Genomic DNA, 26,922 nt, shown 5'->3' on the forward strand with positions numbered 1-26,922 from the left:
CTAGACAACATAAACAACTTGTATGGCCACCACTCAACGACATTTTTTGGTTACATTTGTCACATTTCTTAAACCCAGAGGGTTTTGATTTTTTTAGATCCTTGGACATTATGTATCAACAGCAATAACAACAACCAACTACTAAATATACAGTACTAGAATTTTTTTTTTTTTTTTTTTATATTTAACAACAAACACCAGCAATACCAATTTCACTAGGAAACAAAGGGGCAGTTCTCTAAGTTAAAAAACCTGCCTTAAATAGGAAAAATATAATAAGGGAAAAGGGGAGGGCCCTCTAAGTTAAATGGGCCAACTGTGGCCGTATAACTTAAATGAGCTTACCAGGAGAAAGAACAGTGGAGTTAAACCAAGATTGAAAACTTATTTTCAAGCACTCTAACTTAAATGAGCTTGGATAATTATTTGTAAGAATAGCCGGGATAGGATGGCAGGAAAAAAAGGCCTTGAGGAAGTAATGACAGCCAAAGGTAACAAGAAATAACTAAGTGGACATTCTCATTAAGCTCAAACTAACCTACTAACAGTCTAGAAGGCTTTATAACAGTTATGAGTACAATTTTAACAAAAAGTGAAGAAAAAAGATTTCCACTTAGCCAGAGCCTGAATGGAAGCACCCGATCTTGTTCAGTGGCAAACGAGATCTGGGTAGTCATCCCTAAGCATGATAGGATAGGTTGCAGCCACAAGCTGGTGGAAGTCCTCAAGCTTTTGTATAGGCTAAGTCGGAACTGATGATCGGTTCCGAACCCAACCAGTACAGAATAAAGGAGAGATAGGACATCATCTCATCAAAGCTTAGTACTAAAACTAATAATGTGATCCAGACACACAAAACCTTAAGAAACACCTGAAGTTTGGATGAAGTCAAGTGTTACCAGGAAAACTGAAAGAGGAAGACGAGACATCAGGTTGTGAAGTGACATCATTTTGAATTTGGGCACTATTACAAACAAGTTTAGAAAAGAAAGATCAAGAACTTATCTCCTAGTGTTTTCTTCCTCTGGGACTAGGACCATCCATACATAAGACTGCTTCCCCACTTGGGAAAGTAGAACTGGCTCTATCACTCCTTAGGACAGCATGTGATAAAGAGCAGGTGGAAATAAAAAAGTTTGATATGCAGGATGAGGAATGACCCCCTGGATAGGAGGAATTTCCTCCCAATTCCATCTGTAACCCTAATGAATGTTTTTTCAGAACCTATTTGTTTGAAACAATCTGAGATTCAAACTTTCTGAAAGAGAAAGAGGGCCAACTTGGAAGGGGGTCAGAAGGTCTCTTGAACAGTCATTCAGACTTGGAGTGTCAGAGTGTCCTTGGTTTTGGAAGGTTTGAGACTTCTTTTTGAAACCTTCTTGCCACTTCTTCTGAGACACCTGTTTACCTGAATTCTGTTGAGACTGTTTATTCTGTTTTTTGCGCAGATACTGGATGAGGAAAAAGAAAATGCCTTGGACAATTTGGAAAAGGAGGGCTGAAAAATCTTAAGAGATTCCCTGGATCAGCTTGCAATTTTCATCACACTTTTTTGATCACCTCTACAGAAAACAGGCCAAACACAAAATCTCTAGCCAAGGGAGAATTTAAAATCTCATTTTAGCATCATCTGGAAGGTTCTGTGAATGCATCCAAGCCGACCTCCTTAAAACCGTACCAGTGGTCATTGCCCTGCAAACAGTATCAACAGAGTCATACCCATACTGCAAACAATGTTCAGTGACCCGTGCAATAAAAAAACTGTAGAGCAGAGTGTGTGATGTTTCTTTAAGACAGCAAGTGACTGAAGATGCATATATAAATAGCAGGCACGTGCTATATCCAGTGTCATTTTGTGAGTGCAGCCAGACAGTGAGCATGTATGAATGTAATAGCTAGTCTGTAGATAAGTTACCTAAGTTAAAGTTAATAAGCTTCAATCATGATGTGTTGTACATAATAAAGCTGCTTAAACAGAACCCACAAAGTCTTGTCTATTAGATGAGCAACAGAAACTAAGTTATTTAAGCAAATTTTTTCTTCACAAGAAACTGCAGATAAAAAAAAAAAATTCCCCATACTTATGTTCATGTGTACTAGGCTAATGGCCCTGGGGCCTTTACAAGCCTATCCCTAAAAGTTCCCTGGCATTGTGCCGCTCGTCGTTAAAGTAGAGCCACTGGAGTGGTCCCCAGGGTGAACTTTCTATTTCCCATCCACTTATCAATATTTCTCTTGAAGAGGGCTAGTGAGGTGCTCTGCTTGACATGTATGGGAAGTCTATTCCAGAGCATGGGCAGTCTCTGGGTTATGGACCTGTCCCTCCAGCATGTTCTGTTGATTGTGGAAATGAGGTTGAGGTCTCTGGAGTTTGTGTTGTGGAGGGATTTGGATTTCTTTAGATGTAGCATTTCTAGCAGAGGTGGGTCAGACATGGCTTTTTATATCAAGCAGAGATTGCCTCTTAGTAAACAATATGAGACAGAGAATAGCTGGAGTTTTTTGAGTCAGTCTGTGTAGGACAAGTGTTTAAGGCCTAGGATCCTCTTCGAGAGGTACTTTTGTGGCCTCTCCAGCTGTTGCAGGTGTCTAGTGAGGTACATGCCAAATGGGGCATTATACTCTATGATTGATCTAATGAGGGAAGAGAAGACAGAGATGATGACCTCTTTCTTCCTGGATGCAAAACCCTTGGTAATGAGATGTGCCACATAGAAGGACTTTCTGACCACAGTGGCTATGTGGTGGTCGAAGGAGAGGTTGCTGTCAACCTGTATCCCCAGATCTCTTACAAGTCCTTCAGTGTTCATTGGGCTCCCATCAATGTGGTAATTAGTGGGAACTGAGTTTTTCTCAAAGGGGATGACATGCATATTTTTGGCATTAAGCTTAAGGCCATGATTTCGACACCAGTCATTGGTCTCAGTGAGGCCTTTCTGTAGGATTTCTGCATCACTTGGGGAGTTAATAATGATATTGTTTCGTTGTTCACTGTAATCCCTAACTTGTATGGCATTGAATCTATTAGGGAATTTTTAACAAATGACAAATCTCTGACAACTGATTCTGTGCAAAATATTTGTTTTCTATTGGATCTTGTATTAAGTAACAATATTTTCATTTTTGATCAAAAACCATATCTACAGGTAAATGGTGTGGCCATGGGTACTCCAGTGGCCAATACATACGCAAACTTAGTATTATATCAGTGGGAGTTACAACATGTACATGATGGATATAATTTTTTGGATTCACAAATTATGTTTTATCAACGTTTTGTTGATGACTGTTTTTTGATTTGGAAGGGAAATAGTATTGATTTACAACAATTTATTTCTCATTTAAACTCAACCACTACATTTTTAAAGTTTAAATCTACTATATCTAGGAATGAAGCTATATTCTTAGATGTTAAAGTTTTTGTAAGTGATGGGCTCATTAATACTACTATTTATAAAAAACACATATTGGGAGATATTTGCATGCAAATAGTATGCATGCACAGCATGTTTTTCGGGGTGTAGTTAAGGCCCAGTTTATTAGGGCTAGTCGACTTAATACTAGGGATGATTTGTTTAATACTCAATTACTAAAAATTTATCAAGAATTTATTAGTTGTGGATATGATAATGTTATGTTGAAACAGTTTATGGATTTGATTGTATGTAATAGATGTAGTATATATCTACCATACTTTAGGAATACTTATAATGTGCAGAATGAAATTCAAACTGCTATAGCACAAAATGTTAATGTGGATAGTGTAATTAGATATGTTTCTACCTTTGCCAATAGGATTGCTCTAGTTAAACGGGTAATTTATAAGTACTGGCCTGTTTTAATGGCTTCCCCTGATGTTTCAAAAGTATTAGCTAACAAACCATTTTTTAGCTATAAAAATATGAAAAATCTTAAAAGTTTGTTATGTTATAAGGATTTTCGACCTAGTGTTTTAGAGTTTGATAATTCTTTATATCAGACTTCTTGCTATGGAACTTATAAGTGCCATAATTGTTCATGTTGCGTGGACTTGATTGACACTAAAGTCTCTGCTACTTACGTTCACCCCTATACTAAATATATGTATAAATTAAATATTAAAGCTAATTGTAATTCAACCAATGTGGTGTATTTGGCAACATGTGTTGCCTGCCAGTCATACTATGTTGGCAAAACAACACGTAGGCTCAAAGATAGAATCATTGAGCATAAGTCAGAAATAAGAAGGCAATACACTAATAATGCCTTATTTAAACATATACAACTGCATGATGACTCACATAGCTTTAAATTTAGAGTCATAGACTCAGTAACTCCTTCGTTTCGGGGGGGTGACATTAATAATTTTCTTGAAATAAAGGAGTATCAATGGATCATTCGATTGAATGCTGATCATGATCCAGGTGTTAATAATGCTGTTAGCATTAAGCCTATTCTCACTAGATTACAACGTAATGTTAAATAAAGTATTATATTATAGTTATTGCTATATTTTTAAATGTATATTTCTTAAGAATTGTATAGGGTAATTTTATAAGTTTTATATGCTGTTTAACATGTTTTGATATTCTGTATTCTGTAAAGTTTGTCACATGACTTTGGCTGCGGTCATGTGTCTTTGGGCTTGTATATAAGCACTTGCTTTTTTTACTTGGATGTATTCAGTATTGAGAAAGGGTTTTACCTGAAAGCTTTGCGTTTCTATAAAGTTTTTTATCCAACGTGTGCTGTGTTTCTTTGGAGTTTATCAGCTATATACGTTGTTCTACTGAGTTAATAATGGCTCCCACTTAGAATAAATTTTTACATATGTGCCCAATAATTTAAAATTCTGAAATTCAAAGTTGCAGAAATATACAACATACTTACCAATAATTTTCCCAGTCTTATTAGAAAGAATAAGACTGGAATTGACTATGTTCTTAGGAGCAGAGGAGTTAACTAAGGCTATACCTGCTGCATGAGTTTTGGGAATATTGTATAAAAATGTATAAGAATGAGGAACTTTACACATCCTATCTGGCTTTTTAAGGACAGCTGGATGACTGTCAGGAAAACTGCAGGCTGTTAAGACACACATCCTCTAAAGCAGATGGGACAGGAGGAATGGGTTTAAGTTCTGGAAACTGCTTCTGTAACATATAGTATTTTCTGAGGGAGTGAGAAACCTCACTCCCACTGAAAATACTGGAACATTCTAGCATGAGTCTCAGAGAAAGAAACCCCTGCAGGAAGAATCAGAAATAGTGCTCTGCTCTGTGTCTGAATCAGAAATTTGAGGACAGAACTCTGCATCCATCCATGCATTTTCCTGTTCAGATTCAGAATCTTGAATCTCATCATGAAAGGAGGCATCTCTTTCTTTTACTATAAAAGTACAGTTTTGTACCTACCATAAATGTAGATGTTCGAGGATTCCCTTGCTGCAGTCCTGACAATTGGGTATAGTCCGCGTCCCAGTCGGCCCGAATACCAGAGTATAAGGCTGACGTCGGTCATGGCGCCTTAGACTGACGTCAGTACGTCAGGGTACTAATGCGCATGACCGACGTCATTTCCTCAGTCTTTTCTTGCCCCAGATGTCAGAAGACCCAAAAGACAAGTCCCAAAAACAACCTGCACCAAAAACATGTACAATATATACAGTAATATATACAAAAATATAAGCATGTAAACTCACCTACACAACCACCCTGAAACACAGAGGGAAGGAGGGAGGGTAAATTGGACTGCAGCAAGGGAATCCTCGAACATCTACATTTATGGTAGGTACAAAACTGTACTATGTTCTTCGTCTTCCCTTGCTGCAGTCCTGACAATTGGGTAGAATCCCAAAGCAGAGGTAAGGGAGGCTGGCAAATTATAAAGTAGCAGGAGCTGACAACATGCCTTGTAAAACAGCTGTGGCAAAACCAGCTCTAGTCTTAGAGTATATAGGCAGGTGATAATGCCTAGAGAAAGTATGCACTGAACTCCAAGTAGCTGCCTCCAGAATATCCTTAGTTGCCAGCCCTTAGAAATGCTGTTGAAGTGGCAGTAGCCCTAGTGGAATGAGGCCTAATCCCAGCTGGAACCTCTTTGCCATGATGGGAATAACAAAATGCAATGCAAAAGCCAATCCACCTAGAAATAGTTTGTTTTGACACAGGCTTGCCCTGTGAACTTAAAGCAAAAGAAACAAGTAACTGCTGAGACTGCCTAAAATCTTTAGTCCTGCTCAAATAATAACGCAATTGCCTGTGTACATCTAAAGTGTGCAAAATCTTTTCCCCTTTATTTTGAGGATCTGCAAAACACGTAGGCAAATGAATAGTTTGGTTTAAAGCCACACTAGAAACCACCTTAGGCATAAAGGAAGGATTAGTGCGTAATGATACCCTGTCCTTATGGAAAATCAAAAGGGCTCTACTGCCATAAGGGCCTGCAACTCAGACACCCTTCTTGCAGAAGTAATAGCCAACAGAAAAGCAGTCTTCCATGACAAATATTTCAATTCAGCAGTAGCTGCAGGCTCAAAAGGTTGTAGAGTAAGTTTTTCCAACACAAAATTGAGATCCCAAGCAGGAGTAGGAGCTCTACGTGGGGATCTTATATTCTTTGCCCCTCTAAGAAACTGCTTGAACAAAGGATGCGAAAACAAAGGTGGGTCACAATCATAGTGAGCTGAAATTGCTGCAGCATGAATCTTTATGGAAGAGAAAGACAAACCTTTGTCCAATAATTCAGTAAGATATTGAAGAGCCACACTCAAATTAGGCTCTGAAATCTCCAAATTCTTTGCTGTACTCCAAAATAAAAATCTCTTCCATTTTTCTGCGTACACTCTCCTAGTACTAGGCCTTCTAGCTTCCATAATCACATTTAAAACTTGTTGAGGAAGCTGAGACCTACCATGCCTCAACACAGAATATGCCAAGCTGTGAGATGAAGAGATGGAAGCTTGACATTGAGCAGATGACCGTCCTTCTGAGATAACAGATGAGGAATCAGAGGTAAAGGCCATGGAGGCTTCTTTACAAGACTCCTTAGAAGTGGGTACCAGTGTTGCCGAGGCCAATCTGGAGCTATCAAAATCATCCTTGGCCTGTCCTGTCTGACCTTTAGTAATACCTTTGGAAGAAGAGGTAGAGGTGGAAAGGCATAGACATGAAGGTTTTTCCAACTGAAAGACAGAGCATCCACTTTCCAAGCTGTGTGATGAAACCCCTTTGTGCAATACTTTGGCAGCTGGTGGTTTAGTGGAGAAGCGAACAGATCTATGTCTGGAGTTCCCCATGACACTGTCAATTTCTGAAATACATGAAGATCCAGTTTCCACTCGTGGGGATCCATGATTTGTCTGCTTAATACATCTGCTAGGGAGTTCTGTGCTCCTGGCAGAAACCTTGCCTGAAGAGTCAGTTGCAGGCTTAACGCAGTCTCCCATAGAATCATTGCTTGCCTGCATAGAGGATAAGAATGTGTTCCCCTTGCTTGTTGATGTACCACATGACAGTTGTGTTGTCTGTCAGAATCAACACCTGCCCTGGAAGAAGTAACTCCTTGAACGCCATCAATGCAAACTGGACTGCTAACATCTCCTTCATGTTGATATGTAGATGCTGTAGTCTGGCAGGCCACTTGTCTTGTATCCACTTTCCATTTAGATGAGCTCCCCAAGCAGTGTCCGAGGCATCTGTCGTTAAAATCTGACTCGCCTCTGGCCGGGTCACAGAGAGTCCCTTGTTTAGGTGACATTCCTGAGCCCACCACAAGAATTCCTTTTGAAGGCAAGGTATTATTTGAATGACAGTGTCCAAATCTTGGCAGTGCTGTGTCCATACATTTTGAGATACCATTGCAGCTTCCTCATATGCAGTTTGGCATTGGGAAGCACCAGAATACAAGATGCCATGAACCCTAATGCTTGAAGGACTGTCCTTGCAGTCAGCACGGACTGATGAGATAGTTGATGGAAGTAAAGTGACAGACTCTTTTGTTTGTCCGGGGTTAAAAGGCCATCTGGGCTGCTGTATTCAGTCTCACACCCAGAAAGCACATGTCTTGAGAGGGTACTAGACTGGACTTTATTTCGTTCACAGAATACCCTAGGCATCTTAGCACTGCTATGACATATTCCAGATGCTGTAGAAGGTGTTCCTTTTCTTGAGCCAGAATCAGGCAGTCGTCCAAGTAAGGATAAATTTGAATGCCTTGAAGCCTGAAGTAAGCTATCACTGGAGCCAGAACCTTTGTGAATACTCTGGGCAGTAGATAAGCCAAAGGGCAATGCAGAGAACTGATAATGAAAATCTCCAGTTCGAAACCGCAGATACTTTCTGCAACTTAGCCTTATGGGCACATGAAGGTAAGCTTCCTTGAGATCCAAAGTTACCATCCAGTGATCCTTGCCCAGCAGAGGTAACAGTTGCTGTAACGTCAACATCTTGAACTTGGGAATGTCCAGATAAGTGTTGAGGATAGATAAATCCAAAATTGGTCTCCACGTGTTCCCCTTCTTTGGTACTAGGAACAGGCGAGAATAAAATCGAAGCCCCTTTCTGACACAGGGACTGGCTGAATAGCCCCTATCTGGAGTAACTGAGAAACTTGCTTGTGAGCCTCTTTTCTTTGTGGAGGAGGAACATCTGGCATGCCTTTGAAAGGGGCATTGTGTGGAAATAAAATCTGTACCCGTGATGAATGATATCCAGCACCCATCTGTCTTGAGTGATTAAATCCCAATTTTCTTTGAAAAGAGACAATCTTCCTCCCAAAGGAGCTGCCAGACGAGAGTCCACTGGCAGCTGAAAAGGCAGGTCATTGGTTCTGCTTACGAAAGGACTGACCCCTGCCCTCACCAGAAGTCTGAGCAGGTGAACTGTCTGATCTAGGCCTAAACGAACCTTGAGCCCTGCCCCTACCACGTCTAGACCTACCCCTAGACTGGGAACCATAAGCAGGATATGTCCACCCCTTAGCAGGCCAATTTCTACTAAACTTCGGAGGCTGCACCTGCAAAAAATCTTTAACAGTCTGCATAGACTTAGCTTTGTCCTCCATTTTCTTTAAAACTGCTTCCACAGGCGGTCCAAACAACACATCAGACTGTAAAGGAGCATCCAAAATCCTGGTCTTAACATGCTCAGCTAAATTCTGATCCTTCAACCATGCATGTCTGCGAAGAACAGAACTAGTAGCAGCCACCCTCGAGGAGGCCTGGACAGCATCAAAACCACACTGCAAAGAATGCTTACCCACTTGTTCAGACACATGAACCAAATCCAGCAATTCTTCACACTCAATACCTTCCGCCAAAGCATCCACCTTAGATTTCAATTGTGAAAGGAGATAATTCTGATATTTCAGCATATGAAATTGACAATTCAACGCCCTCATGGCTAGAGTGGAAGAAGTATATACTTTCTTACCCCACCTATCCAAAGCCCTTGCCTCTTTATCAGAGGGTACAGGATTTTTAACCACAGAAGCTTTAACACCTTTAGGCCCCTGAGAAACAGTTTCTGGGTCCGCCCTGGGACTCTTAAACAAATACTTATGAGCTTCGGGCACCCTATAATACCTATCAGGCTTAACAGGAGCAGGAGGCAAGGAATCAGGGTTCAGAGAAGCCTCTGCAAAAACATCCTCCACCACATTCAACACAGGAGGAATAGCTAAGGGCCTATGCTGGGGCAAAAACAAGAATTCCCTAAGCCTTTTTCTGGAGTCAGAGTAATCTTGGCCTTCCCATTTAAAGTGCTCCCTCATGGAGTGAAGAGTCTCTGAAAATGAAAAATCCTCAGGAGGAGAAGCTGAAGGAGTGGAATCATCCACATCAGAATCAGAATAAGTAGGAAACTCTTGCAAGTCTTCCACAGAAGACTCTGAAGCCTGTGAACACTGTTCAAAACTATCAAACTCCTGTTCCACCCTAGGCCTCTTATCAGGTGGGGGCATAGAACCTCTAATCAGAGTAATCAAATCTTCTGCCATTTTAAGCATATGTTTCTTAGGCACAGAGCCCGAAATGCTAGGAGAAGCCCCTACAGAAGCTGAACTTGGCCTTCCTCTAAAAGAAGCTTTGGCAACAGAAGGAGAGGCCCTAACTACCTTGGGAAGAGAGGGAAGAACAGTTACCTGAGAAGCCCCCTCAGCCTGGCCTACCTCCTGAGAGGGCACATCCTGTAACAGTAAAGTATCTGCCTGAGACTCCATAGAGACTCCTGGCAAAACCTCTGGCTCCCCTGAGCCTTCTAAAGGACCGACGTCCGGGACTGCCGGTTCCTCACCCCTAGACTTCACTGTTTTGTCCTTGCGCTTCTTAGATGAAGCAGGCGTCGGAGCATCCGATGGCATAGTATAATTGCAACGCTTCCCAAACACTAACCTAGCACAATCAAGCCTCCTCTTAATAGTGCGCTTGTTAAATCTAGCACAAGAGCGGCAACCAACAACGTCGTGCTCAGGCCCTAAACAAGGTATACACAATGTATGATAATCCCTATGCGGTATCTGCTTCCCACAAGAAATACAGTTATTCACTTTTTCTGACATCCGGTTAAATACTGAGGCAAGAAAAAACCAAAATGTTCCCCAACGGGGTTACTTAGCCAACTCTGTATTCGGTCTGAAACTCCGGTTTCGGAAAATCTCAGAACGCCAACCTGCACTCGCAAAATTGCTTCTGCATCGGACCATGCGGCAAAAAAGACTGAGGAAATGACGGCGGTCATGCGCATTAGTACCCTGACGTACTGACGTCAGTCTAAGGCGCCATGACCGACGTCAGCCTTATACTCTGGTATTCGGGCCGACTGGGACGCGGACTATACCCAATTGTCAGGACTGCAGCAAGGGAAGACGAAGAACATCTACTCTACAAGAATCAATAGTTTGAAACAAACCTTAAACTAGTCCTATTCAATGAAATTTTGGGAGGAGTAGATACATGCTTGGCTTTCTGCTTCTTTTTGACAGGAAAATGGGGCCATCCATGTTACTTATAGCAGCTATGGTTTCCCCAGGGTTGGGCAATGCATTCTGGCACAACCGGGAAACCTTCTCTGTTCCCTGTCCCACAACCAACAAGAATGGTTCTCGCTTGCCACTGAGGGGAGCACAACAGCCCCAGAGCACATGGCTAAATCCCAGTCCCTAGCAACTTTAGGTGCTACACCAGAGGGATCTGGGGTAAAAGATGAGTGGTCTGAGGTACAACAAATGGCCACAGCAAAGCCACCCACATGTGGCTGAGGCAAATTGCTTGCCTACTGTGGTGGCAAAGGTTGCTTGCTTAACTTTTTCTTTTCATGGCTGGAAGAATGACTGACCATCTGTTTCGTGGTCATGCCAAAAGTGGTTGTCTATATCCTCAGACAAAAAGCAACAGTGCCAGTAAAACTACCAGTCCACAAAAGTTATTTATGTTTTTACAGAAAAAAAGTACAGTTAAAAGGCTTTTTCAAACAGTATGGCTGTCCCGCAGCCTTAAAATAAACACACTTTCTCCACAGAAAATAGTTTAGCAATTAGGTAACACTAATTTTAAGCTAACAGAAACATCAAGTGTTCCATTTAAAAGTGTGTTACACAGAGTTTTCTCCCAAAGAGAACTTATCTACCCAGCTGAAAAAAAGCACAAGAAACAGTCTATCCTTGAAAGCCTCAGAGGAGCATACTCTTCAGTGGCAGTAAAGCTCTAGAGGGATTTGTGCCCAAACTTCTTTTAGTCAGCTTAGATCAAGCTGCTTGACAGTTTGGGCTTGCAGAATCCACCCTGAAGCTTTGGAATCTGGCCGGTTATAATATCCTTGGCAGGATATAATCCATACAGCTAAAGCTACTGCAGCAGTGATCAATATGAAGAACATCTGCAACTGCAATATTTGTTAACTACTTAAGTGTAGCACACTAATCCTGTGGGAATATGAAGCTTTGTACAGCATTCAAATGTTCTTGAGAAATGTTAAATTATCATTAATAGAAACAATACGTTGTGGAATACTTTCACTTGAGAATCTGTATTATGGCCATTGAGGGATGTAGTCTTATATGAATAAGCCATGACTGCTTCTTGTTCTCTGAAACAGAAAGAGTAGGAAGAGTAGTAGATTTTTTTTTCTATTCTTATCATTTGAACTCTGAAGTCCCCACTCTGGCCTAGTAATCAAGGAGCCTGATTCCTCACCACAGACACTGGAGAGGGAAGTTCACTTGGAACAAAAATGGATACACCTAGTATTTCTAGATGCAGCCCTCTGTATCAAGCACAATTTCCCTTACAAGCACACAAAGAACACACTCAGTTCTGAGGCTGGTTTTCCCCTTCTCTCCAGATCCCCATTAAGACTCTCCACTGGCACAACTACAGAGTTCAGTCCTCAGCCGAGTGCCCAATCAAAGTCCTCCACCACACTCTCTGTGAAACCAATACTTCATGTCCCTCCACTCGCACACTAGCTGGCACAGATTTACACGCTATTCCCACTTCTGACCAGACTATAAGGTAGTTACACTGCCAGCAGACACTCCAAAGACAGCTACTCTAAAGATCTTACTAGGGTACTCAATTATACTGAGTGAAATTAATATTAATACAAATGATAGTGTTTGGTCAATGCAGTAAGGCAGTGTCACCAAATAGATGTAAGCCCTCTCAGACTTTAAACTATTCTCTAAAGGATAAGCCACAATGAAAAGTTTAAAAATATTTAGTAATAAATAATAAAAACATGATAATTCTAAATATCTAGTTACAATAAACAACAGAGTTTCACTAACAAGAAATATTAAAATAACACCGTTGAATATATTCATACAGATACAGAAAAACGGTACTTAATTAATCTCACTATATTTTCTTCACTGATCTAAAGAATTACTTTTCCCTGGTTCACTTACTAGAGCAAGGCAAGATGAAGTATGTAAGGGGTCGTTCATTGTTTGATTTAAAAAACAGAGTGCTCTACTACTACAGTCTCATATATTATTAAAATATAATTTTAGTGATGGATTGCACAATGATATCACATACATCTGTCATCTGGTCCCCATGCTACCACCTTGGCAAGATCCTGCCAGGCTTTAGTACATATGTGTCAATAATACATACACATAGAGCTTGCTAAGATCTGTTGCAGCTTCTGGAAGTCATAAAACCATAAAACACATCTACTTTTCCAGAGCAGCAATTAGATCTCTGCTAGAAACAATACAGAATGCTTCCTAGTACTTGTTTTCCCAGACATTTTGTCGATGGCTGCAATCAAAACTGTATGATACTATCTTTATGGCCTAAATTAGGTAATTACATTTTTTACTATTTTCAAAGTTAGCTGGAAAGAGATTAACCTTTACTCTTCCACTATCCTCTGTTAAAACATATACATTTAATCAGTTACAAAACAGTCTGTCTAATATAATTGTACATTTCTTTTTTGATCATCAGGACACACTGTTGATACATTTTTAACATAAGTAGCATTACAAATGCACTTTTCTACACAAGCATCTGTATAAATCAATTGGTTTGATATACAAATGCATATAATTCTTTACAAAATTCCAGCAAGCTGTGGAGGCATATGTTACACATCCACTGCTCTTCTTCTCCTGGAATAGCTGGCAGTCCCTCACATTGTCACAGGAACACCTTGTGATGCACCACCACTGAACCAGTAATTATGAAGTCTCAATCCTTACCACTGGCACCAATGGGGGATGTACACTGAGAGGATGACAAGGCACACACACCGTTTTACTAGATGCAGCTCTCTTCATAAAGTGCAATTTCCCTTAATAGCACGCATAGACAGCAGTCAGTCTGGGGTTGGTTTTGTTCTCTTTCTCCAGATCCCCAATAATAGTCCCCACTGGCACAGCTATAGAGTTGAGATCTCAGCCGAGTAGTCAAGCCAAGATCTCAAGCACTCTCTTTGTCCAACCAGTTCTTCATGTCCCTGCTCAAGTAGCTGATACACACACACTCTTTGAGGTTTGATTTACACACACACACACACACACACACACACACACACACACCTGGGAATGGTTGGCATCGGTTTAATAGCTATGTCCTCTTTTGCCCAGACTATAAGATAGTCACCACTGCCACCAGCCAGCTCCTTATTAGCTATTTTAAGGCGCTTAACAAAGGGTTCCACTCTTAATGTGTAATATTAATATTAACACAAGTGGTAGTTTGACCAAGAACAAGGCTATTAGGAGTGGCCCACAGTGTCACCAAATACATATGCAAGTACTCTCAAAACTTAAATATCTCTAGACAGATCAGCCACAATTAAATTTTTAAATATATTTAATAATAAATATTAAAAGAACAAAAAATACTCAGTATATATTTACAGTGACATCAAAATTCAAAACCACAGGAAATATTTAAAACATTGCAGGACAGTCTCAAATGAATAAAGAAAAATATCTAAACTAAGTCTTGCTATATTCTTGACTGCATCTAAGAGAATTATATTGTTCCCTAGACTTACTGTAAAGCAAGGCAGATATGTGATGAATGGGTCATCTTGTCATGTCCAAGACAAACTACAGAATGCTGCTTTTCTCTAAGACAGTCCTCATATTAATATCTCAAATATTACTGCTGGAATAGCTTGCGGAATGACATAATTTCTTGCCATCTAACTCTATCCCAGGTGAAACCTCCGCTGCTGGAATCTGGCAGTATTTAGCATATACCTGTGGAAATACATCAACCTCAGATCTTTGTGCAGATGCTGAAATTCATAAAACAATCACATTCCTTCACATTTCAAAACAAGTAATTACTTCACACTAAACAAAAGAAGGAAAGTTCCCTAGTTTTACACATTATGTCTCCTTGCTGCATTGAAACTGAAAGATAACATATTTTTATGGCATAGCCATAAAGTAATTTAATTTCAGATGTTTTTCTTACATTTTGCTGGACTAAAGTTAACCTTCTGTGTTCCAGTTTCTACTGTTAAAATATATACATTTAACCAGTTTCAATACTGCATGTGTTTTTGTTCTATTCCAGTAGGGCACACTGTCTATACATCATTAAGCTCAGTATCTTTCTTTAACACATGTCTCCACAGACCAGGTTGTTATACACATGACATACAGTTCTAATACATTTGTAACACAAGCATCTTATATAGACCATGTTGATATTCACAAATGACATATAATTATTTACAAAATTCTAGATAGTTGGGGTGGCAGTATTTCCCTTTGTCACACACCTAAACTGGTAAGGTTTTATAGCTGGAGAAACCACCAATGTTTGTCTCCCCAGCTTAAAACACTATTGTCCAACAATACAGTAATCAAATTTAAGAGCCCCCCCCCCACTCCATCCTTCTCAGGTGTGCTAATCCTAACCCTAGCCCTACCATTAAATCTCACCCCAAACCTATACCTAAGCTTATGAAAATCTTTTTCCCTAACAGTACCACTGCGTAAGCTATTCAGACACACTTCCTATATATTACTGCAAATGAACAACACTAAAACTATCCCTTTTTCTAGCCATTACTTTAATCTATAAAAAGTCACTCTGGCTGCCAAAGTTTTTGTTACTCAGTTGACTTAATAATGTGTCCATCAGCTGATACTATCATGTGATTGTAATATATATATATATATATATATATATATATATATATATATATATATATATAAAGTGCAGTAAATCACTTTGATGTAGTTCTGATGAAATGCATGTATAAGGGGAGCAAAAGCACTAAACTTTTAAACAGATGACTCCTTTGTGGACTGGTTTCAATGTATGATGTTTACCATTAGTGGTCAAATGTGAAAGGTTTCATAAATATTTATATGTATCATAAGCTGAACTTTCAATTTGAAGCAGTGAATAATTAGTAAGCATAAAAAATACCTCCTTAGAACACCTAATGCATTCAGACTGATCTCATATTGGTTGAGAGCAGACAGTTAAGCTATGTTGCCAGAGCTGAGGAATGTTTGTAGTACTGAGTGGTTAGAGGGAGACTACCACAGAATAGTCTGAAGTTTTATGGATGATGTAATTTTGATGATTCTCTGAAGTTAGGTTAAACCATGGCTAATCTAACAGTATGTATTGAAAAAACTAATTTAGATTTGCCATGAATGATAAAAAGTGATGATCTGCCTCTTGACTGTTACTTAATCACTACTTGACTATTACTAGTGCTGGCCTTACACAGCTACATTCAGCTTAGAATGAATCTCCCTTTGAATATTCTCATATCAGAAGCACATTAATGACACAGATCCCAAGCTGATTCCTGAAAAGCAGGTTATAGTCTCTTCTGTGATCAGCTGGCTTGTCCCAAATGTTGAATGGATTTGTCTAGTGGTTCTAATTAAAAGTATCGAATTACCACTTCATCGAATCCCACAATATCGAGACATCACCAAAACTGTAGAAAACTGAATACCAGGAACACTGAAAACTTTCCATGGGAAAATAACGACTTGGCTACCATGGTGAACTTTGCCCTTTCCCTACTGTAGTGCAATCTCAGAGTTGGTATATTTAGGTAGGGTGTGTGTGTGTGGGGGGGCAAAGCCCTCCCACATGGGTGGGTTTGATTTGCTTTGTTTTTTTTTTTTTTCGGGTGTTCGATGTTCTGCATTTTCGGCAATGTCGCCTCAATGATGTGGGATTCGATGAAGCGGTAATTTGATACTAAGTAGACCTTGTTTAGCTTGTTCCAGCCTTTTCCAGGAAGATTCCTAGCACAGAATGTACAGCAGCTCAATGCAACAAGTTTCTTTTTTAATTCCCATCCATAAACTTGGCAAAAATTGGGACATAAACAAGTTTAGACCATTAGCCATTGTGATGCCGCCAGCCCAGCTAGCTGGAATTTTGTAACTAATTATATGTCATTTGTGAATATTGCTATGGTTTATACAGAACTGTATGTTATGTACTGAGCTTCAAGAACGTAACCACGGTATACCGTACTGGAAAAGAACAGAAATGTAATACCTTAACGTTAGAAACCATAATAAATCTCACCAAGAAAGAAAGAAACCCTAGATATGCTATGGTGTTGGATGCCTGTAAGGCCTTCGACCAGGTAAACTGGAACTTTTTGGTTTTGGCTTTGTCATTCCCCCTGCCTTTATCAATTTGATCAAAACATTATATAACAGCTCATATACTCGCCTATATATAAACAAGCAATATTCTCAACCGATAAAGATTGCAAATTGTACTAGACAGGGGTGTCCTCTATCTCCCCTGCTCTTCAATCTATACTTAGAAACCTTTTTTCTGTTTATCTCGCAAAAAAACTATCACTCAATTTCTAGAATTCTTAATACAAACATTAGTTTTACAACCTTTGCCGATGACCTGAATCTGTATTTTGAACACCCTATATCTGACACTAAGAAGAAAATTAAATCTCTGAATACATTTGCCTCCATCTCAGACTACCAAATCAACCAAAATAAATCCTTCATTTTCCCGATCAACCCTATAGCACATAAACACCTGTTTCCTGATCTCTCCTTTTGTACAAATTACTCCCTTAAATATCTAGGAGTTTATTATGACCACTCTTCCTCTTCTCTTCTACAACATAACCTATCAAAAGTCTGGCTTTCTATTTCCCAAGACATTTCGAGATGGCAACAGTTAAAACTCCTAATGTTAATCAAAATTTCTATCATTAAAATGAATGTACTTCCGAAGCTCCTCTATCATCTTAACTCTTCTCTGTCCTCGGTTTCAACTCTTTTCTTCAACAGAATTCATAAAGCCCTGGCAAAATTCATCTGGCACCCTAAGTCGGTAAGAATCTCATACCAAAGACTTATGTTACCCAAATCTCTGGGGGGCCTGGCGATGCCCAATCTCATATTATATTACAGAGTCATTCACGCAAATAGAATATTCGCTATTGCAAATTATCATCAAGACTCTTCTACGTGGACTCCCTTGTGGGTCAAAGTGTGGTATAATCATGCCCCCAAAGATGATCTTAACCCTAGAGCTCTACCTTTCCTGGGTAAATCAAACCTTAAGAAACTAAAGTTACACCATTCCCTGAAGGGATTAATTAAGACTTTTCAGGAGCTGTTCCAATCTCTGAACCTAGGTAATGCTCTCCTACTATTCCAACCTATTCATCTTAACCCGAATTTAAATCTGAATGGTAAAATGATCAACTTAAATAACTACCCATTAATTAAAGACTTTATCTTACGGGATATGCATAAACTTAACCACCTCTCACTAGCAGACCTTCGAGCTACTTTGGCCTTGTCCAAAAAATATACTATTATCCTGAGGCAATTAAGAGAGCTCACATCATCTTTTCTTCATAGCTATCCCAGCTGTGAGGTTGATCAAAACCGCGTAACAGACCTATTACAAAACTTAGTTAATAAGAAAAACATGCTTTCTATAGCTTATAGAACCTTTTCCTCATTTCTAAATCAAGGGAAAACTATTTTTGCGGACTACTGGGACCAACAGGGCACTACCCTCTCATCACAGCAGAAAGCATTATCAATAGAATCCACGCTTAAGTACTCTCCCTTTAAAAAGCTTCAGTATACACAATTTATGATTACAAATAACTTATATCTAACTCCAGTCCACTTGAATAAATTTAATCCGAATGTTTCCGCTTCATGCCCCTGCTGCTCTTATCCCCATGCGGATATCATCCACATTCTGTGGTTCTGTAGGTACTCACACAGCATCTGGTGCTCTCTCAAGGTAAGGCTGGACAAAATGGGCTACCATAAATCTACCTTATCCTGGGAAATGGCCTTACTACACATTACCAGCCTTAACATACCTATTCTTAAACTTAGAGCCCTAATTACACTCTGCCTTCTAATAAAATTTTATATTGCCAAACACTGGATTGACTGTTCCAAGCTATCCTGGAGGGACTTTAAGAATCTGGCAATTAAATAAATTACCTCCCAAAAACTGCTAATAATTAATCCCCGTAAATGAGCTTCATACCAGGAATTATGGGATTTTATTTTCCTTCTTTTGACTGACAATTGATGAGCACTACCTACATGTCACTCCTCGCCCCATGCTCAGTACAAAATGTATTAACAAGATATCTATGCAGTTGATGCAGGTCCCCCTTTGTGATCTTGGTCATAGATGTTCTTGTCTATTGATTCCTCCCACTTCTCCAGTACTCTGGTTAATTGGTGTGAGAACTGCAGTGTGGTAGAAGCTGTATCTACACTTTCTTTAAATCTAGTATTTGGAGTCTCCACTGTATGTAGCATTTTCCTTTCTTCCCTTTACACATTGGCAGGTATGTATATAGGTTATGATTTTTGACCACTTCTGTAGCAATGTTTAGTTCAACTCATTTATTATTGTAATAATGTGTTCTTCTTATTATGTTTGTTGTTGTTATTAAAGCAAATAAAGTGTGTTTTGAAAAAAAAAAAACTATATACCTGTGTAAATATATGTTTTGATAGTAGAAGCTGGAATATACAGAGTTAACTTGCAAAACTCCAAGAAAATAAATTGGAATCAAAATGTTTTATAATTGTGTTATCCCTCAGTTTCAATGCAGCAAGCAGACACAATGTCTAGAGCCAGAAATTTTTCCATTGTCTTGAAAGTAATTTTAATTACTATGTTTAAAATGTAAAGTGTTTGTTTGTTCCCTAGCAGCTGCACATCTGACAGATACATACTTCTCACACATAGATAATAAAATTCTGTTGGTATCTGTTAGCCTGGGAACTAAAGGCAGGTTACAAAGAGTGATGTCATCTAAGTTGACCCAGTAATGTTTTATAGTAATTTAAGAACTCACTCAGAGAAAGACTGCATTTTGTATCTTGTCGTGGACTTAGAAACATCCATTCAGCACTTCTGCCTGCATGCTGCTCTGTAAGTAAGATTTAGGCATAGTATTTATTTTAGAGAGAGATAGGAATATAGTAAAGATTAGTTTAGATGTTTTCTGTATTCATTTGAGACTGTCCTGAAATGTTGTTGTTTTAAAATATTTCCAGTGATTCTGAACTCTGTAGTTACTGTGTTGACTGAGTATGGTCTTGTTCTTTTATTATTTGTTATTAAATATATTTAAACCTATCTTTGTGGCTGATATTTGTGAGACATAGTTAAGCTCTTAGAGTACTTACGTAAGCATTTGGTGACACTGAACAGGCCACTCCTAAATAGCCTTGGTCTTAGTCACACTTACCATTTGGATAACAGTAACATTACTCAGTAGGATTTGTCACCCTTTATAAGGGCCTTTACAGTATCAGATAAGCAGGGGTTGGTGGCAGTGATAACTACCTTATAGTCTGGGCAAAATGGGGGCATAGCTAGTAAACCTGTGCCACCTTTCCCCAGGTATGTGTGTGTTTGTATATATCAAATCTCAAAGTGTGTGTGTGTCAGCTACTTGGGCAGGAACAGCAGTGTTTTGAAAACAGGAAGTGTTATGTTCAAGTATTGAATAGTATTTCACACTCAAAGTTAGTTAGCATTTGTGATCCATGAGGATGTTTTCTAGAACCATTCTTGTTTGGCTTGTGTATGACTTCTTTTCCTTTTAGTAATGAAGGGAGCATGGATAAGTAAATATGCCACCAAAGTTTGACTAATGTTAGTGAATGATGAGGTTTGGAAAGTCTTTTGCACTCTTTATTTAATATGTTTTATAACAATGTAGTATTTTTGCACTGCAAAATGTAAACCTTTTAACGTTGGTGTTGGTAATAACAAATAGTCATTATGCCTTTATTTATTTATTTCCAGTTTGAATACTGGGGAAGTCCACTGGGCTCAAAGAGCCTGTTTTCAGTGGAGGCCCTGAGAGAAAAGCCCCATGAAACAGATTACAGTAAAGATAGCAGTTCAATAAAAATAAAAGTGCAAGTACAAATACATATCAAATAATACAAAGCGTGAGTAATATATAGTGTAAAAAAATTGTGCAGATACATTTAAAAAAATTCACACATTTAAAGTCAAAAGTCAAAAGCTATTTATAGAGTGTGAGAGGTCATATAGGAATTAGCTATAGAAGGCTATAGCCAGCTATAAGGTGCTTAGGAACTGAGAAGGATACCCTCCCAGAGGCTTTTGTTAAAGAGTTCTAGGTAGGGAGAATGAATTTACATTTTTGGAGGAGAGGTAGGTGTAAAGCTGAGTATTGAAGTTGTATGTGTTTGACATGGTCCTTAGTGTGGAAGGGAGAGTTCCATTTCTTACCTAAGAAAAAGGAGATGAGAAGTTGTCCAGCAGGATGTTTAGGTTTGTGGACAGTAATTAAGTTTTGGTGTTCAGATCTCAGAGCTCTATTTGGGATGTATGGGGGAAGGATGTTAGTTAGAGCAGGGCATTTGGTTGGATTAAATATTAGTCTATGTGCTGTTGAGCTGGAGGAAGTCCAGGTAATTTGCGAATTCTAACCAGTTGAGGGATTGGTGGGTAACACAGTGATGAGTGGAATGTTTGGCTTTGGTGGCAAATTTAAAAATGTTGTTATAACAGCTTTCAAGTATGGAAGTGATGGAAGAGGATAGGTTGGTTAGTAGCGGGGCGCCGTACAGAAGGGAGGGAAGGAGGTAAGAGGAGGCCAGAGTATGCCTGGTAGAAGTAGAGAGGAAGTGTTTGTTCCTGTATATTATACCTAGTTTTTGGTGGGTTTTCTTTATATTTTGCTGAATATGGATGTCGAACTTGAGGTGCTCATCTATAGTTACACCGAATAGTTTGGCAAAGTGAACAACTTTGATCAGAGAGTTGCTTTGGCTAAGGACTTGGAAGGAATTTTTATCAAAAGAGAAAGATTTTGAGGGTGTGAATAGTAGTATTTTAGATTTGTTAGCAGTGAGAGAAAGTTGATTTTGGTGCATCCAGATCTCAGTAGTTGAGAAGGCAGTCTGAGTTTTAGATAGGAGTTTAGAGAGGTTAGAGGCAGAGCAGACAGGTGGAGAGTCATATACATATTGGATGACTTTGGCATTAGGAATAGCAGAGTGAAAGTTATTGATAAAGATATTAAAGTGCATTGGTCCAAGGATGGACCACTGAGGTACTCTGGTAGGGGTGGGTAAGAAAACTGAGGTGCCTTTCTTCCATTTTACAGCCTGAGATCTATCTGACAGATAGCTTGAGAACCAGGAAAGAGTGTTTTGGGAGAGATTTTGGTTTGAGAGGTGACTTAGAAGGTGCTTATGGGAAACAGTATCATATGCTTTAGAAAGATCTAGGAGCACTGTGGATACTAAGTTCCCAGAATCTTGGGCTTGATTGACAGTTTCTAAGAATGAGAGTAGAGCTGTTATGGTGCTATGTCCTGGTCAGAAGCCATGTTGGGTAGGGGTAAAAAGTTGTTTTTTAGTCAGAAAAGGTATAATTTGGAGGTGGATGCATTTTTCTTGGATTTTGGAGATTGGAGAGGGAAGAGCTATGGGGGGAAGTTTCAAATGCTAGTGTTTCTGCCTCCCTTGTGGAGAGGAAGAATAAAGGTAGAATGCCAGAGTTTAGGGACATAGGATTTCTTTATGGATCGATTAATTAGGATACTAATTGTGAGAGTTATACCATCGGAAGCAGACTTGAGAAAGGAAGAGGGGATGTTGTCAGGTGCACTAGAGCAGGATTTAAGTTTGGATAGAATTCTTTTTATGTAGTTAGTGGAGACAGGTTTAAGCGCAAACATAGGGGGGAAATTATTTGGGGACTTAGATGAGGTGGAATGTAGGAGAGATGGGACGTTGTTGGAAAAGGTTTTCGTTAGGTTGGGTATTGACTCTATAAAGAAAAAGTTGAATAGTGAAGCTAATTCAAGGTCAGATTTACTTGGGTCCAGACATGGGTTACTTTTGGAGCCTGGGTTGAGGAGCGAGTTTATGGTGTTCCAAAAACTCCTAGGGTTTTGTGGATGGTTGGACTGGAACTTAGTGTAGTAGGATTTTTTTGTCTTTGAAGATTTGTTTTTTTGCAAAGTTACAAAGCTGTGTATATTGGAGAAGGGTTTCAGGAAGTTTGTTCTTCAGGTAAAGCTTCCAGGATTTGTCTCCTTGATGCATAATTTGCTTTGTTTCATTGGTTAGCCAAGGGGCAGTCACAGTTTTATTATTTTTTTCCCTTGGTGGAGCTAGGGAATTTAGAGTGTGTAATGGTCTATGGCTTTATCGAGAGGAAGAGTTTTTAGAATGTTCTATTTCATTTGTTTGAGATAGTTAGAGAAGGTTTTGGGATCAAATTTACTAAGGTTGCGGGTCTGAATATATTGCTGTTGGTGTGGATGGGAGGTGGTTGCATGGTAAATGAAAGCTGGGAGGTGGTCACTAATAGAGTCAGGGATGGTGCCAGAGTTGGTAATTTTATTTGGATGGGTGACTAAGATCCAGTCAAGAGTGGATCCTGGGGGATTTGTTTTTTTTGGGTCTGGTGATGGAGTGGGTTACTTCAGTAAAGTTAAAGAGGTTAATGGACAGGGAGGGTATGGGACTGTTGATTTTATTCCAGTCAATGTTTACATCACCTAGTATGTAAGTTTTAAGGCTAATTTCAGCTGAGGCCCATTTGATTATTTCTGCAAGGGTTGAGATGTTATTTCGGGTGGGATATAAAGGGCGATGATACAAGAGGCTTTTGTGATTATTCATTTTTAATAGACCGACTGTTAGTTCTGCATTGGCGAATTTAGGAATGGAGTTTGTTAGGGGGATTAAGGTAAGTAGATTGGAATAGATTAATGCAACGCCTCTGCCTTTTTTCTTTGGGCGGTCACATCTAAGAGTGTGAAATCCAGAGGGTAGGATTTCAGAGTCAGATGTGGGGTTGAGCCAAGTTTCAGAGATGGCTACATTGTCAGGTTGGTTATGACTTAGCCATTCTTGAAACGGATGGCTTTGTTGTTGAGACTCTGGGCATTGAGTGTGAAATATTTAAGAGTATTGTAGGGGGGTGAAAGGTTAGATAATGGGGAGGGTAATTGTTATTTATGGGTGGGTTAGTTCTGGGGTTGGGGTGAATGTCTCCAGCTAAGACGAGTTTATTGAAGGAAGTTATTTTAGTGTGTTTTGATGCAGATTTAGGGTATTCTGGATGGTCTAGTATTTGTTTAACAGTAAGTGTCTTTGCAGTAGTGGAAATAATTTAGGATTAAAAAGGTACAGAGGGTTGAGCTGAAACAGAGAGGAGGAGATGGAAAAGAAATGATTATTTATGTGAGGGAGGAAATGGTTTTGTGTGGGAGTATAGTAAGGAGTAGAGAGTGGAAGCTGATTGGAGGTATAGGAGCTGGCATGGCATAAAGTTGTTAGGAGTAGTAGGAGGGAGCTAGAAGTTTCGAGTGTTAGGAACGGTAAGGAAAGCATGGTTAGAAAAATGTAGTTTAATATGGGAGGATTTGTAGTTGGAGAGAATAGCTGTGGGGTGACAGGGGGTAATGAAAGAGTGATGTATTTAACTAGTGATGTATTTAATTACTGTGTGTGAAAGGAGGAGGCTTTGACTGGATGGTTGACTGTGGGGTAAAGAGGTGAAGGCTTTTGACTGGATGGCTGTCTTAAGTGGGTGGGGAGTGGTTGAAATAAAAGTAGGAGTAGTGGGGGGTGGGTGGAAACTGGGGGCATGGTATGGGAGCGGAGTGAGCCTGCAGGGCAAACGGAGCAGGTAGAGCCAAGGAGAAGGAAGAAAGCTAGCGAAAAGTTATCAGTGAAGCTGAGCTCTAGCGCAGAGGTAAGTAGGTACTGGTATAAGGCACTGTGTGTGAAATTAGAAGGATGCAGACGGTTGACAGGGGATAGGAGCTGAAAACAGGGCAGTAGCAGTTTAGTAGACTATAGTAAGAATTAATAGGGCTAAAATAGGGCAGTGGTAAATTAATAGAACTGTTACAGTACTTTTGGCTTGTATTAAAAGATAGGTAGTGGTTGAATAATGCCATCTGGTGGCCTGAGTAAGTACAATAGTAAGCTATGAGCACTCAGAGGAGGGAGAAAGAGCCTAGGAGAGTAAAGGGGATAAAATCCATGGTAGACTGCTAGCGAGTGCATGCAGGGTTAATATACAACAATGGTAGGTATAGGATATATTTTTATTTTACAACACAGTACATACACGTTTAAAGTTAGTTCTTGGGGAGGCAGCGTGGTTACAGAAGCACTGCAGAATGCCCTTAGCATGAACTTTACAAAAATAGCAATAAGAATCACAGACAAAAACAATACCAGGTAGTACTTTGCATGGGTGCCTAGGGAGGAGTTGTGGTATTGTATGAGGAAGTCAGGAGTGTCAGAGAAGTATGTAAGAGTGGTACAGGATATGTACGAGGGTAGTGTGATAGCGATGAGGTCTGCAGTGGGAGTGACGGATGCATTTAAGGTGGAGGTGGGGTTGCATCAAGGATCAGCTCTGAGCCCTTTCTTATTTGCAATGGTGATGGACAGGTTGACAGACGAAATCATACAGGAGTCCCCATGGACTATGATGTTTGCAGATGACATTGTGATCTGTAGTGAGAGTAGGGAACAGGCGGAGGAGACCCTGGAGAGATGGAGATATGCTCTAGAGAGAAGAGGAATAAAGGTCAGCAGGACTAAGACAGAATATATGTGTGTGAATGAGAGGGAGGACAGAGGAACGGTGAGGATGCAAGGAGTAGAGGTGGCGAAGGTGGATGAGTTTAAACACTTGAGGTCAATAGTTCAGAGTAACAGTGAGTGTGGAAGAGAGGTGAAGAAGAGAGTACAGGCAGGGTGGAGTGGGTGGAGAAGAGTGTCAGGAGTGATTTGTGACAGACGAGTATCTGTAAGAGTGAAAGGGAAGGTCTACAAGAGGGTAGTGAGACCAGCTATGTTATATGGGTTGGAGACAGTGGCATTGACAAAAAGGCAGGAGTTTGAGATGGATGTGGCAGAATTAAAGATGTTAAGATTTGCACTGTGTGACGAGGGTGGACAGGATTAGGAATAAGTATATTAGAGGGTCAGCACAGGTTGGAAGGTTTGGAGACAAAGCCAGAGAGGCACGATTACATTGGTTTGGACATGTGCTGAGGAGGGATGCTGAGTATATTGGGAAAAAGATGCTAAGGATGAAGCTACCAGGTAACAGGAAAAGAGGAAGGCCTAAGATAAGGTTTATGGATGTGGTGAGAGAGGACATGCAGGTGTGGTTGATGTGATGGAGCAAGATGCAGAGGACAGGAAGAAATGGAAACAGGTGATCTGCTGTGGCGACCCCTAATGGGAACAGCTGAAAGAAGATGATGATGATGACTTGCATGCAAGCACACTACTGGGGATTCCTATCATGCAAGGCAGAAAACTAAGTCAAAACATGGTGCCTTTCTACAGCAGGTTTTTTGATACCTTTGCAATTAAGCAGAAGTAGGAAGAAGGTGTGCAGGTTCAAGGTGGGGGAGGGGGTAGATACAAAGTAATACAAGGTTGTGAGTCAGAAAAAACTGGACTAAGCCAGCTGTTAAAAAGAAAACAGGAAAACCAAGCTAAGTCAATTCCAGGTTAGTGTAGTGCAGTATCTTCCTAATAACTACAAATCTTATGCTACTAATCTAGTACAGTGTAGTCTAGATACTGCACTTGCAAGTAAGAAATATGAGTCTTCTTTACCACTGATTTTAGTAGTGACACTATTGTTATTAGAGACATTTTGAATAATAAATGGGGTAGATTCTCCCAGTTGTCTGACCTTAGAGGGGTCAAGGATACTTCTCCTCACTTGTACTTTTAGAAAGGGTCTGAAAATTAAAAATTTGATGGAAAGAAATTTTTCAAATAGGACTAATCATTATAAATTAGGGACATACCAAATGTGGTCGATATCCCCAGTGCCCTCTAACAGCACAAGGTGAAGCGGTGACTGTAGGAGCATGCAGCAAATGCATAGCTGCGACCAGACATTCCTCATGTGAATCTATGGGTCTGCTATAT

At 39.8% G+C, this 26,922-nt stretch overlaps 1 protein-coding gene across 1 annotated transcript in view; it reads right to left on the reverse strand.

Annotated features, from left to right (window-relative positions):
• Window positions 1–26,922, reverse strand: part of ASTN1 (astrotactin 1) — a 5,143,480-nt gene that overhangs the window by 2,039,240 nt on the left and 3,077,318 nt on the right. The gene's annotated exons all lie outside the window — the stretch shown is intronic.

Source organism: Protopterus annectens, chromosome 10.part0 (assembly GCF_019279795.1).
Source record: "Protopterus annectens isolate FY-2018-M chromosome 10.part0, PAN1.0, whole genome shotgun sequence".
Classification (NCBI taxonomy): Eukaryota; Metazoa; Chordata; order Ceratodontiformes; family Protopteridae; genus Protopterus; species Protopterus annectens.